The sequence below is a fragment of the Stenella coeruleoalba genome (assembly GCF_951394435.1).
Source record: "Stenella coeruleoalba genome assembly, chromosome: 7".
NCBI lineage: Eukaryota > Metazoa > Chordata > Mammalia > Artiodactyla > Delphinidae > Stenella > Stenella coeruleoalba.
Window position 1 is genome coordinate 45924557 of NC_137153.1, and position 12365 is coordinate 45936921.

Here is a 12365-nt window from a genome sequence, read left to right on the forward strand (position 1 = left end):
TGAAAGGGAACACTCTTGCACTGCTGGTGGGAATGTGAATTGGTACAGCCACTATGGAGAACAGTATGGAGGTTCCTTAAAAAACTAATAATAGAACTACCATATGACCCAGCAATCCCACTACTGGGCATATGCCCTAAAAAACCCATAATTCAAAAAGAGTCATGTACCAAAATGTTCATTGCAGCTCTATTTACAATAGCCCGGAGATGGAAACAACCTAAGTGTCCATCATCGGATGAATGGATAAAGAAGATGTGGCACATATATACAATGGAATATTACTCAGCCATAAAAAGAAATGAAATTGAGCTATTTGTAATGAGGTGGATAGACCTAGAGTCTGTCATACAGAATGAAGTAAGTCAGAAAGAGAAAGACAAATATCGTATGCTAACACATATATATGGAATTTAAGAAAAAAATGTCATGAAGAACCTAGGGGTAAGACAGGAATAAAGACACAGACCTACTAGAGAATGGACTTGAGGATATGGGGAGAGGGAAGGGTGAGCTGTGGCAAAGCAAGAGAGAGGCATGGACATATATACATTACCAAATGTAAGGTAGATAGCTAGTGGGAAGAAGCCGCGTAGCACAGGGAGATCAGCTCAGTGCTTTGTGACAGCCTGGAGGGGTGGGATAGGGAGGGTGGGAGGAAGGGAGACACAAGAGGGAAGAGATATGGGAACATACATATATGTATAACTGATTCACTTTGTTATAAAGCAGAAACTAGCACACCATTGTGGGGCTCCATCCATAGCAATTCTTATTCATGACATTCAAAATATCCCCTCTTTGGACAGTGGTACTCTTCCAAAATTGCTTCCTATGGCCTTTTGGTTCTTTAGACAGGGCATTAACATTTGTTGATAGCTACCTTATAATCTGGTATGAGAAGTTGATCTGGGCTCATCTTAACACATGGCCAATTCTATGTTAGCCCTGGATTCCTTTAAAGGGAAATGGTAATTTAAGAAAACAATATGGATGCTCATTGCTACTTCCTTTAAAGATAATGTACAGGATATATATGTGCATACAATGTATATGTATATACAATCATCAGAAAATATATATATCTCCTATATGTGGAAGAGAGGAATAGAGAGATGGAGAGAAAAAGACTTTAAAAAGATAGATGTGGGCCTCCCTGGTGGCGCAGTGGTTGAGAGTCCGCCTGCCGATGCAGGGGACACAGGTTCGTGCCCCAGTCTGGGAGGATCCCACATGCCGCGGAGCAGCTAGGCCCGTGAGCCATGGCCGCTGAGCCTGCGTGTCCGGAGCCTGTGCTCCACAATGGGAGAGGCCACAACAGTGAGAGGCCCACGTACTGCAAAGAAAAAAAAAAAAAAGTATAAATATAGGTAAAAGGAACAAAATTTCATGAGTTCCTACTCACACTACTAATACATTCTAATACAGTTCTAATTCATAACTAATTGTAGGGTTTTCACTTAATCTTTTCTATATTATATTCATATTGTATCTGTACATATCCTCTTTCTTCCACACAGAGATCTTGGTTCTGAAGAATACAGAAGGTGGTAGAATTAGAATATTCCATGATTACTCATTTTGCTTTATAGCATATTACATGTGAACAGATTGAGAATGATTAATGTCAATATCAATGATGGTTACTGAAAACAGTTTAAACATTTTTTTGCATATGATTTCTTCACATTCTCTCCACACTTTCATGTTCACACTGTGTCTACAATAGCAGATAATACAGCCATTACGTGCTATAAATTCTTTAAGACTTCATTTTACTTCTGTAAGTAACTATGTATATAACTCCTACCACCAGTCCTTAGGTCAGTACCTTTCTAGTTTTTATCATTGCCCAAATCTCTTTCACTAACAGATAATTGAGGAAAGTCTCATGACAACAATATCTTATTAATACTTGTACATTAATAATAGTTGATAGCCTTTCAAAATGAAGATCAGTTTTGCTGAGTAAGAAATCCTTGTCTCACGTTTTCTTTTTTTTAAGTACTGTAAAAATGTTATCCCATTTTACTGTAGTATAAGGTGTAGCAGTCTTAATATCTCATGATAACTTACTTTCTTGTGTAAGCCTTGTGCTTTGTCGCTTGAATGGCCCAAGTTTTCTATTTTCTTTTTCTATTAAGTTCAATCATTTTACAAAAATTTGTTGGTCATTCTGGGTTAACAGTTTCAGATATTATGTTTTCTCTTTTAAAAAGGGCAATAGAAACTTTTTTAGTTTTTTGAATTATAGTTTTAATATATTTTTATGTATTCTATGTCCTTGATGAGACATTCTTCTTCAGTTACTACTGTTATCCATATGTTAGATTTTCTTTGCTTGTTCTTGCCTTCAATAACTGTTACTTTTCTCAATTTTTTTACCTCTTTTTAATCTATTAAATTTCCTTATTTTGTACTATCAGTTGCTATTGAGGTATTATGTTCTGTTTATTTGCTCCTGTACTGCTTTTACAGTATTCTTATGATTTTTTAAAAATTTATAATTCTTAACTTCTATCATCTTGTTTCTGCATTTTTATCTATAATTTCATGCCTGAATAAATATTTAACCTACTCAGCTTATCTTGAAATATACATTAGATTCTTAATGTTTTCTGGGAATGCTTTTCTGGCATGCATAGTTTTTCTGAAAGACTATTATTCTGCTCCTTAGTCTATTTTATATTTTCTTATACTTGTAGCTTATATGGTATCTGGTCTTAATATTTTTGTGTTGCTTATATTTACATGAATTGAGTTTTCCAAATTTTTACCAGAAAGTATGTTTTAAGGTAGTTTTTATAATGTACAAAGCTCCCTTTATTCTTGTTTTTGTACTTTAAAAATATGGCAGCTTGCTTTCTGAGATTTCCTGGCTATATTTTTTTCTCCACTTTTATCTAGAATTTTTCTCTCTATTGTCTCTGTCCTACTCAATTTTGATTCCATTCCCAGAAATTTTTCCTCCGTGTGGAGCCCTTCCCTGAAGAGATGTCCTCATGGGTCAGTTTTGAGATTTCACAGGCTTTTCTAGCCCAATTAAGACTGACATAGGTATCTGGCATGCAATGAAGAATGCGGTAGGCAAAAACCATATGGGTTTCAGCTGATGATCAGTGTTGCTGAGTAGGAAATCCTTGGTTCTCATTTTCTTTTGAGTACCTTACATATGTTACTCCATTTTATTGTTACATAAAGTGTAGCTGTCTTAAATATCTCATTACAATCTAATTTACTTAACCATATAAATCTTGTGTTTTGCTGCTGTGCTTTCCGAGGAGTAACTGTTGGATTTTAGGGATTCTTCTTTTCTTAGGCTTTTCAAATGTCATGTTAGTTCCCGCTGATATTTTCCACACAACCATTGTTACACACAGGTCTTACAAGTCTTTAATAATTTGTCTCCAGGGGCTTGTATGGATACTTATTATCCACAGATTTTTGTTTTTTCTATCCAGTTCTGTTTGTTTTTATGTGAGGATTCTTAAAAATTCAAAAACTAGCCTTCCATTGCATTATCATCTTCTTCCCTATAATTTTAACAAAAAATATTCCTGACATTTATTTACTGAAGGTTGATCACACTGAACTTAGACATGGAGATATTTCTTATTTCTTGTAACCCTTATATTAAGTAGATATAGTTGATGTTTGAGTTGCATGGGTCCCCTTATACACAGATATTTTTTCAATAAATAAATATATTGAAAAAGTGTGCCTGTAGAGATTAGTCTGTCCTTACATAGTCAAAAAGTGAGTGACATTTAATGTAAAATTATTAATGTGCTAGTTTTCTTACTGTTTTATAGCTTTGCTTTCAAAGAATTACACTATTGGGCAGTATGCCTCTATCTCTCCTAATTGGAGAAACTGCATATCAGCCTATCATCACAGGTCAACAGTATTTTTTTAAAATGTTAACAGTTTCCAAAACTATATTATGAATATGACTGTAATACTGTATGCCATGTAAATTTTACAATGATTCATTCATTAATGTAGAGGCTGGGTTACTGTGAAGCAATCATATTGATTATACTAGGCTCCCATAAAGCAATCATATTACTGCTTCTTTGTTATCAATTCATGAATTGTTACATCTATAGATAAATATGAATTTCTTTTTTACATCTTTTCATTTTTGATGTCTAGTGTTAGTAATATAGATAACATCTGTAATGTTTTGTATAATACAAGACAATATTGATGTAGGTACTGACAAGTGGTTCATCTTGTAAACAGAGACCATAAACTTACAGTACAGTAAATATATTTTCTCTTCCTTATAATTTTCTTAATAACATTTTCTCTAGCTTACTTTATTGTAAGAATACAGTATTTAATATACAAAACATAAAATATGTGTTAATCAACTGCTTATGTTATCTGTAAGTCTTCTGGTCAACAATAGGGCTATTAGTAGTTAAGTTTTAGGGGAATCAAAAGTTCCACATGAATCTTCAACTGTGTAGGGGTCAGCACTCCTAACCCCCACATTGTTGAAGGGTCAACTGAATATTCAACAATGTTGCCTCATGCAACTATCCATTTACTAATGCTGTAACTTTCAGAATCTGGTGCTTTTTGCATCTAGAGGTATAATTGTAGGTCCTATGTAACTTCCAAGGGAGGACAGCCAAGAAAAATTCATGAGATGATTGACACTGCCTTTTTGTAATCATGATGTACAATTTCTTCTACATATTTTGATAATACTATTCTTATTACAGCACTAAAAGGTTCAGCTAAATGTTAAATATAACAAGCTGATGAATTTACTTAAATATAGCAGCACAGTTGAATAAATTTAGATTGCAATATACTCTGGAAGTAGAAAGCATTTAGAATTTTACCTTTTCTTTAAAATGCAAAATATATTTTTTTTGAGCAACAAGTCCTGAGAACCCAAGGGAGCTCCAAGTCCCTGTATTAAATCCTCAAGTAGCTTATGAATTGTTTAATATTTGAACACCTACAAAGTGCTCACATCAGTTCATCTTCTCTAAAGTAGATACATCTCTAAGAGGGTGCACAACAGCAGCTTAGCTGCAAAAAGTGAAAGTGAAACTGTCATGTTTAATCATTTCCCTTCCTGAGAAGAAAGATTTAAGCATGTGATAATGGAATCACTCAAGTCAGAATTAGGCCAACTGCTGTGACTAATATCTCCATGATGAAACAAGCTTGTTCATTTTGTATTCCAAGCAACTAGGTAAAAGAAGCACAGTGTATAAAACATAATGGATACCAAAAATTTCTTCTTGAAAGAATGAATGAATCAGTGATTGGAAGGACAGGTTTTTTTATTTGTTTTTGAAAGAATGAGTCAATGAGTGAAGAGACAATCATATCTTTATGAAGAGGTAGAGAACCATTAAAATGTTCAATAACAGGGAGGTAGGTCGTAGATAGGAAAGAGTATAAATTTTTAATCGGATAAACATCTTTGAATTTCATTATTGTGTGACCTTGAGAAAATGTCTTAGTCATATCTTTCATATCTGTAAATTTTTTAAAAATATTTTATACCTCACTAGATTTTAACCCAAAATGTTTGTACACAGGACTTTACTACTATTAACCACTCAATAAGAATTTCTTCCCTTCCCTTTCCTTAGAGCTAAACTCTAAAAATAAGATAATGAAACATTATTAATTACTAAGAAAAACTATAAAAGTTTTCATTTTGTGATACTTTTTTCCCTGTTTTGATGCAATATATTTGACATATAACATTCTACAAGTTTAAGGTATAAAACATAATGATTTTATATATATATATATATATATATTGCAAAATGATTACCACAATAGGATTAGTTAACATCTATCACCTCACATAGCTACATTTTTTTCCTTCCTTGTGATGAGTACTTTTAAGATTTACTCTTAGCAACTTTCAAGTATAAAATATTGTTAACTATAGACATGCGATGTTGTACATTACATCCCTAGAAATTATTTGTCTTATAACTGGAATTTTAGCCACCTTTACTTCACTCTCTCACCCCCAAATCCCACAGCTGCCCAAAACAAATCTGATCTGTTTCAATGAGTGGCTTTTTTAGATTCCACATTTAATGAAATATAGTATTTGTCTTTCTTTGTCTGACTCATTTCACTTAACACAGATGGACATTGAGGGCATTATGCTATCACAAATGGCAAGATTGCCTTCTTTTCTATGGCTGAATAGTATTCTATTTTGTGTACCACATTTCTTCATTCATCTCTCTGACACTCAGTGTATTTCTGTGTCTTGTCACAGGTCTATTATAAGTAATGCTGCAATGAACATTGGAGTACAGATACTTCTATGAGACTGTGATTTCTACCTCTTTGGATACATATACTCAGAAGTAGGATTGCTGGATCATAGGGTAATTCTTTTAACTTATTTTTAAAAAATTTTATTGAAATATAGTTGATTTACAATGTTTTGTTAGTTTCAGATATAACTGCAAAGTGATCCAATTATACATATATATGTATATTTTTTTTTATATTCTCTTCCATTATAGGTTATTACAAGATATTGAGTAGAGTTCCATGTGCTATACAGTGAGTCACTGTTGATTATCTATTTTACATATAGCAGTATGTATATGTTAATCCTAAACTCCTAATTTATCCCTCCAAACTTTCCCCTTAGGTAACCATATGTTTGCTTTCTGTGTCTGTCAGTCTATTTGTTTTGTTAATAAGTTGATTTGTATAATTTGTTTAGATTCCACATATAAGAGATATCATGTGATATTTGTCTTTCTCTGTCTGGCTTACTCCACTTAGTATCATAATCTCTAGGTCCTACCATGTTGCTGCAAATGGCATTATTTCTCTTTTATAGCTGAGTAATAGTCCATCATGTATGTATACCACATCTTTATCCATTCATCTGTTGATGGACACTTAGGTTGCTTCCACGTCTTAGCTATTATGAATAGTGCTGCTGTGAACAGTGGGGTGCATGTATCTTTTTGAATTCTGGTTTTCTCTGGATATATGCCCAGAAGTGGGAATGCAGGATCATATGGTAGCTCTATTTTTAATTTTTTAATGAACATCCATACTATTCTCCATAGTGGCTGTATCAATTTACATTTCCACCAACAGTGTAGGAGGGTTCATTTTTCTCCACACCCTCTCCAGCATTTATTATTTGCAGACTTTTTGATGATAGCCATTCTGATGGGTGTGAGGTGATACCTCACTGTAGTTTTGATTTCCATTTCTCTAATAATTAGCGATGTTGGGCATCTCTTTATGTGCCTCTTAGCTATCTGTATGTCTTCTTTGGAGAAATGTCTATTTAGATCATCTACCCATTCTTTGATTGGGTTGTCTGTTGTTTGTTATTGAGCTCTATGAGCTGTTTTTGTATTTGCAAATTAATCCCTTGTCCATCACATCATTTAAAAACATTTTCTCCCATTCTATAAGTAAGTTGTCTTTTTGTTTTGTTTATGGTTTCCTCTGCTTTGCAAAAGGTTTCAAATTTAAATAGGTTCCATTTGTTTATTTTTGTTTTTATTACTCTAGGAGGTGAATCAAAAAAGATATTGCTGCAATTTATGTCAAAGTGTGTTCTGCTTATGTTTTCCTCTAAGAGATTTATGGTCTTATATTTAGGTCTTTAATGCATTTTGAGTTTATTTCTGTGTATGGTGTTAGTGTTCTAATTTCATTCTTTTACATGTAGCTGTCCAGTTTTCGCAGCACCATTTATTAAAGAGACTGTCGTTTCTCCATGGTATATTCTTGCCTCCTTTGTCATAGATTAATTGACCATAGGTGCGTGAGTTTATTTCTGGGCTTTCTAGCCTGTTCCATTGACCTATATTTCTGGTTTTGTGCCAGTACCTTACTGTTTTGATAACTCTAGCTTTGTAGCATAGTCTGAAGTCAGACAGCCTGATTCCTCCAGCTCTGTTTTTCTTTCTTAGGAATGCTTTGGCTATTCGGGGTCTTTCGTGTTTCCATACAAATTTTAAAATTTTTTGTTCTAGTTCTGTGAAAAATGCCATTGGAAATTTGATAGGAATTGCATTGAATCTGTAGATTGCCTTGGGTAGTATAGTCATTTTGGCAGTACTGATTTTAACAATCCAAGAACATGGTATAGCTTTCCATCTGTTTGTGTCATCATTATTTTCTTTCACCAGCATCTTATAGTTTTCAGAGTACAAGTCTTTTGCCTCCTTAGATAGGTTTATTCCTAGGTATTTTATTCTTTCACATGCTACGGTAAGAGGGATTGTTTTCTTTCTTTCTGATTTTTCATTGCTAGTGTATAGAAATGCAACAGATTTCTGCGTATTTATTTTGTATCCTGCAACTTTACTGAATTCATTGATGAGCTCTAGTCATTTTTTGGTAGCATCTTTGGGATTTTCTGTGTAGAGTATCATGTCATCTGCAAACAGTTACAGTTTTACTTCTTTTCTGATTTGGATTCCTTTTATTTCTTTTTCTTCTCTGATTCCTATGGCTAGGATTTCCAAATCTAGGTTGAATAAAAGTGGCAAGAGTGGACATCCTTGCCTTGTTCCTGATCTCAGAGGAAATGCTTTCAGCTTTTCCCCATTGAGTATGATGTTAGCTGTGGGTTTGTCATTAATAGCCTTTATTATGTTGAGGTAGGTTCTGTCTGTGCCCATTTTCTGGAGAGTTTTTATGATAGATGGGTGTTGAATTTTGTCAAAAGCTTTTTCTGCATCTACTGAGACGATCATATGGTTTTTATTCTTCAATGTGTTAATGTGATGTGTCACACTGATTTATTTGCAGATATTGAAAAATCTTTGAATCCCTGGGACAAATCCCACTTGATCATGGTGTATGATCCTTTTAATGTATTTTTGGATTTGGTTTGCTAGTATTTTGTTGAGGATTTCTGCATCTATGTTCATCAGTGATGTTGACCTGTAATTTTCTTTTTTGTGTGATATCTTTGTCTGGATTTGATATCAGAGTGATAGTGGCCTCTTAGAATGAGTTTTAAGTGTTCCTTCCTCTGCAATTTTTTGGAAGAGTTTCAGAAGGATAGGTGTTACCCCCTTCTCTTGATAGAATTCACCTGTGAAGTCGTCTGTCCTAGACTTTTATTTATTGGGAGTTTTAAAATCAAAGATTCAGTTTCAGTGCTTGTAATTGGTCTGTTCATATTTTCTATTTCTTCTTGCTTCAAGTCTTGGGAGATTGTACCTTTCTAAGAATTTGTCCATTTCTTCTACGTTGTCCATTTTATTGACATATAATTGCTTGTCTCTTATGGCCATAATTGCTTGTCTCTTATAGCCCTTTGTATTTCTGTGGTAGGGGTTGTAACTTCTCTTTTTTCATTTCTAATTTTATTGAATTGAGCACTTTCCCTTTTTTTCTTGATGAATCTGGCTTAAGGTTTGTCAATTATATTTCAAAGAACCACCTTTTTGTTTCATTGATCTTTATTGTTTTACTCATCTCTATTTCATTTATTTTTGCTGTGATCTTCATGATTTCTTTCCTTTTACTAACGTTGGGTTTTGTCTCTTCATCTTTCTCTAGTTGCTTTAGGTGTAAGGTTAGGTTGTTTATATGAGATTTTTCTTGTTTCCTGAGGTAAGCTTGTATTGCTATAAACTTCTTTCCTAGAACTGCTTCTGCTGTGTCACACAGGTTTTGGATCATCGTGTTTTCATTTGTAGTTGATTTCTAATCTCATATTGTTGTGGTCAGAAAAGATGCTTGATAAGATTTCAGTTTTCGAAAATTTACTGAGGCTTGCTTTGTGGCCCAGCATATGATCTATACTGGAGAATGTTCCATGCACACTTGAAAAGAATGTGTATTCTGCTGCTTTTGGATGGGATGCTCTATAAATTAAGTCCATGTGATCTAATGTATCATCTAAAGCCTGTGTTTATTGATTTTCTGTCTGGATGATCTGTCCTTTGATGAAAGTGGTGTGTTAAAGTTCCCCACTATTTTCTTACCATTGATTTCTCCTTTTATGGCTGTGAACATCTGCCTTATGTATTGAGGTGCTCTTATGTTGGGTGCATATACATTTACAATCATCATATCTTCTTGGATTGATCCCTTGATCATTATATAGTGTCCTTCTTTTTCTCTTGTAACAGTCTTTATTTTAAAGTCTATTTTGTCTGACATGAGAATTGCTACTCCAGCTTTCTTTTGATTACCATTTGCATGGAATTTCTTTCCATCCCCTCATTTTCAATCTGAATGTGTCTCTAGGTCTGCAGTGGGTCTCTAGTAGACATCATATATGTGGGTCTTGTTTTTGTATTCATTCAGCCAGTCTGGTTGGAGCATTTAACAGTTTTACATGTAGGGTAATTATCAGTATGTATGTTCTTATTGCCATTTTGTTAATTGTTTTGGATTTGTTTTTGTAGCTCTTTTTTCTTCTAATTTGATGAGTTTCTTTAGTGTTGTATTTGGATTCCTTTTTCTTTTTTGTGTGTATATCTATCATAGAATTTAGACTTGTGGTGAGTGTGAGGTTTTGATATAGCAGTCTATATATACAGGATTGATTTAAGTTGCTGATCTCTTAATTTCAAATGCATTTCAGATAGCCTGCATTTGTATTCTCCTCCCCTCTCAATTCCTGGTTTAGATATCATATTTGTGTGTGGATGATTTCCTATATTTATGGTATGTTTGCCTTTACCAGTGAGCTTTCTCATTTTCTTGTTTCTGGTTGTGCCCTTTTCTTTTTTGCCTAGAGAAATTCCTTTAGCATTCGCTGTAAACCAGTATAGTGGTGCTGAATTCTTTTAGCTTTTGCATGTCTGTAAAGCTTTAGGTTTCCCCATCAAATCTGAACAAGAGCCTTGCTGGGTAGAGTTTGGTTGTAGGTTTTTCCCTTTCATCACTTTAAATATATCAATCCTGCCACTCTCTCTCTTCTGGCCTGCAGAGTTTATGCTGAGAAATCAGCCGATAAAATACCCACCCCCTGCATAAGGTTAGTTGTTGCTTTTCCCTCATTGCTTTCTATATTTTCTCTTTAATTTCTGTCAATTTGATTACTATGTGTTTTGGCATATTCCTCCTTGGGTTAATCCTGTATGGGTTACTCTGTGCTTCCTGGAGTTGGATGACTGTTTCCTTTCCCATGTTAGGGGCCATTTCAGCTATTATCTCTTCAAATATTTTCTTAGGCCCTTTCTCCTGGACCCCCTCAAATCGAATGTTGGTGCTTCTGACATTGTCCTAGTGGTCTCTTAAACTGTCCTCATTTCTTTGCATTCTTTTTTCTTCATTCTGTTCCATGGCATTGATTTCTGCCACTCTGTTTTCCAGCTTACTTACTTATATGTTCTTCTGCCTCATTTATTCTGCGATTGATTCCTTCTAGTGTATTTTTCATTTAGTTATTGTATTCTTCAACTCTGGTTGCTCTTTATATTTTCTAACTCTTTGTTAAAAACTTCTTGTAACTTCTCACTCTGTGCATCCATTCTTTTCCTGAGTTATTAGATCATCTTTATGATCATTACTCTGAACTCTTTCTTAGATAGATAGATTGCCTATCTATCTCCATGTCACTTAGTTGTTGTTCTGGGTTTTTATCTTGTTCCTTCATCTGGAGCATATTCCTCTTCTGTCTCATTTTGTCTAAATTTTTATATATGTGGAAAGTTAGTTAGTTATATTTCTCGACCTTGGAGAAGTGGCCCTCTGTAGGGGATGTCCTATGTGTCCCAGCAGTACTCTCCCCTCTCATCACCTAAGCACCAGGGACCAGCTGGTCCCAGGGTAGGTTCTGACCAGTGTGTGCAGACTCAGTTCCACAGGCTGTGGGATTGTAGTTTTCTTGCTTCTGGTGTCTGCCTCCTGGTGGGTGAGGCTGGTCTAGAGACCTGTGCAGGCTTTCCCGTGGGAGGTGCCAGCACCTGCCCACTGGTCAGTGGAGCTATGTCTTGGCCCTCTGGTGGGCAGGGCCATGTCTAACGGTATGTCTAGAGAGGTGGCTGAGGAAATCTTTAGGGAGCCTGTCTCTTGATAGGTGGGGCTGTGTTCCTGCCCTATTCATTGTTTGGCCTAAGATGTCCCAGCACTAGAGCCTACAGGCTGTTGGGTAGGGCCAGGTCTTGGTGCGGATGAACCAAGCAAGATGTCAGCCTGCAGATGAGTACTCCTGGATATGTTCACCACCAGCCTTTATGTCCCAGAGAAAGCCACCACTCCCTCTCCACAAGACCAGCAGGTAGATGTGGCCCAGGCTTCTGTGAAGTCACTGCTTTTGCCCTGGGTCCCAGTACACATGAGACCTTCTCTGTGCCCTGTAAGAGTGGAGTCTCTGTTTCTTCCAGTCCTGTGGAGCTCCTACAATCAATCAAACCCTGCTG

At 35.2% G+C, this 12365-nt stretch overlaps 1 protein-coding gene across 27 annotated transcripts in view; it reads left to right on the plus strand.

Moving 5' to 3' along the window:
• Positions 1 to 6680, plus strand: part of LOC307189655 (uncharacterized protein) — a 2229222-nt gene extending 2222542 nt beyond the window's left edge. For all 27 annotated transcript variants that reach the window (XR_013829263.1, XR_013829264.1, XR_013829268.1 and 24 more), the window contains 2 exons: positions 6272 to 6383; positions 6525 to 6680. The gene's annotated coding sequence lies outside the window, so the exon portion shown is untranslated. The remainder of the gene's footprint in view (positions 1 to 6271; positions 6384 to 6524) is intronic.
• The last annotated feature ends 5685 nt before the right edge of the window (positions 6681 to 12365 follow it).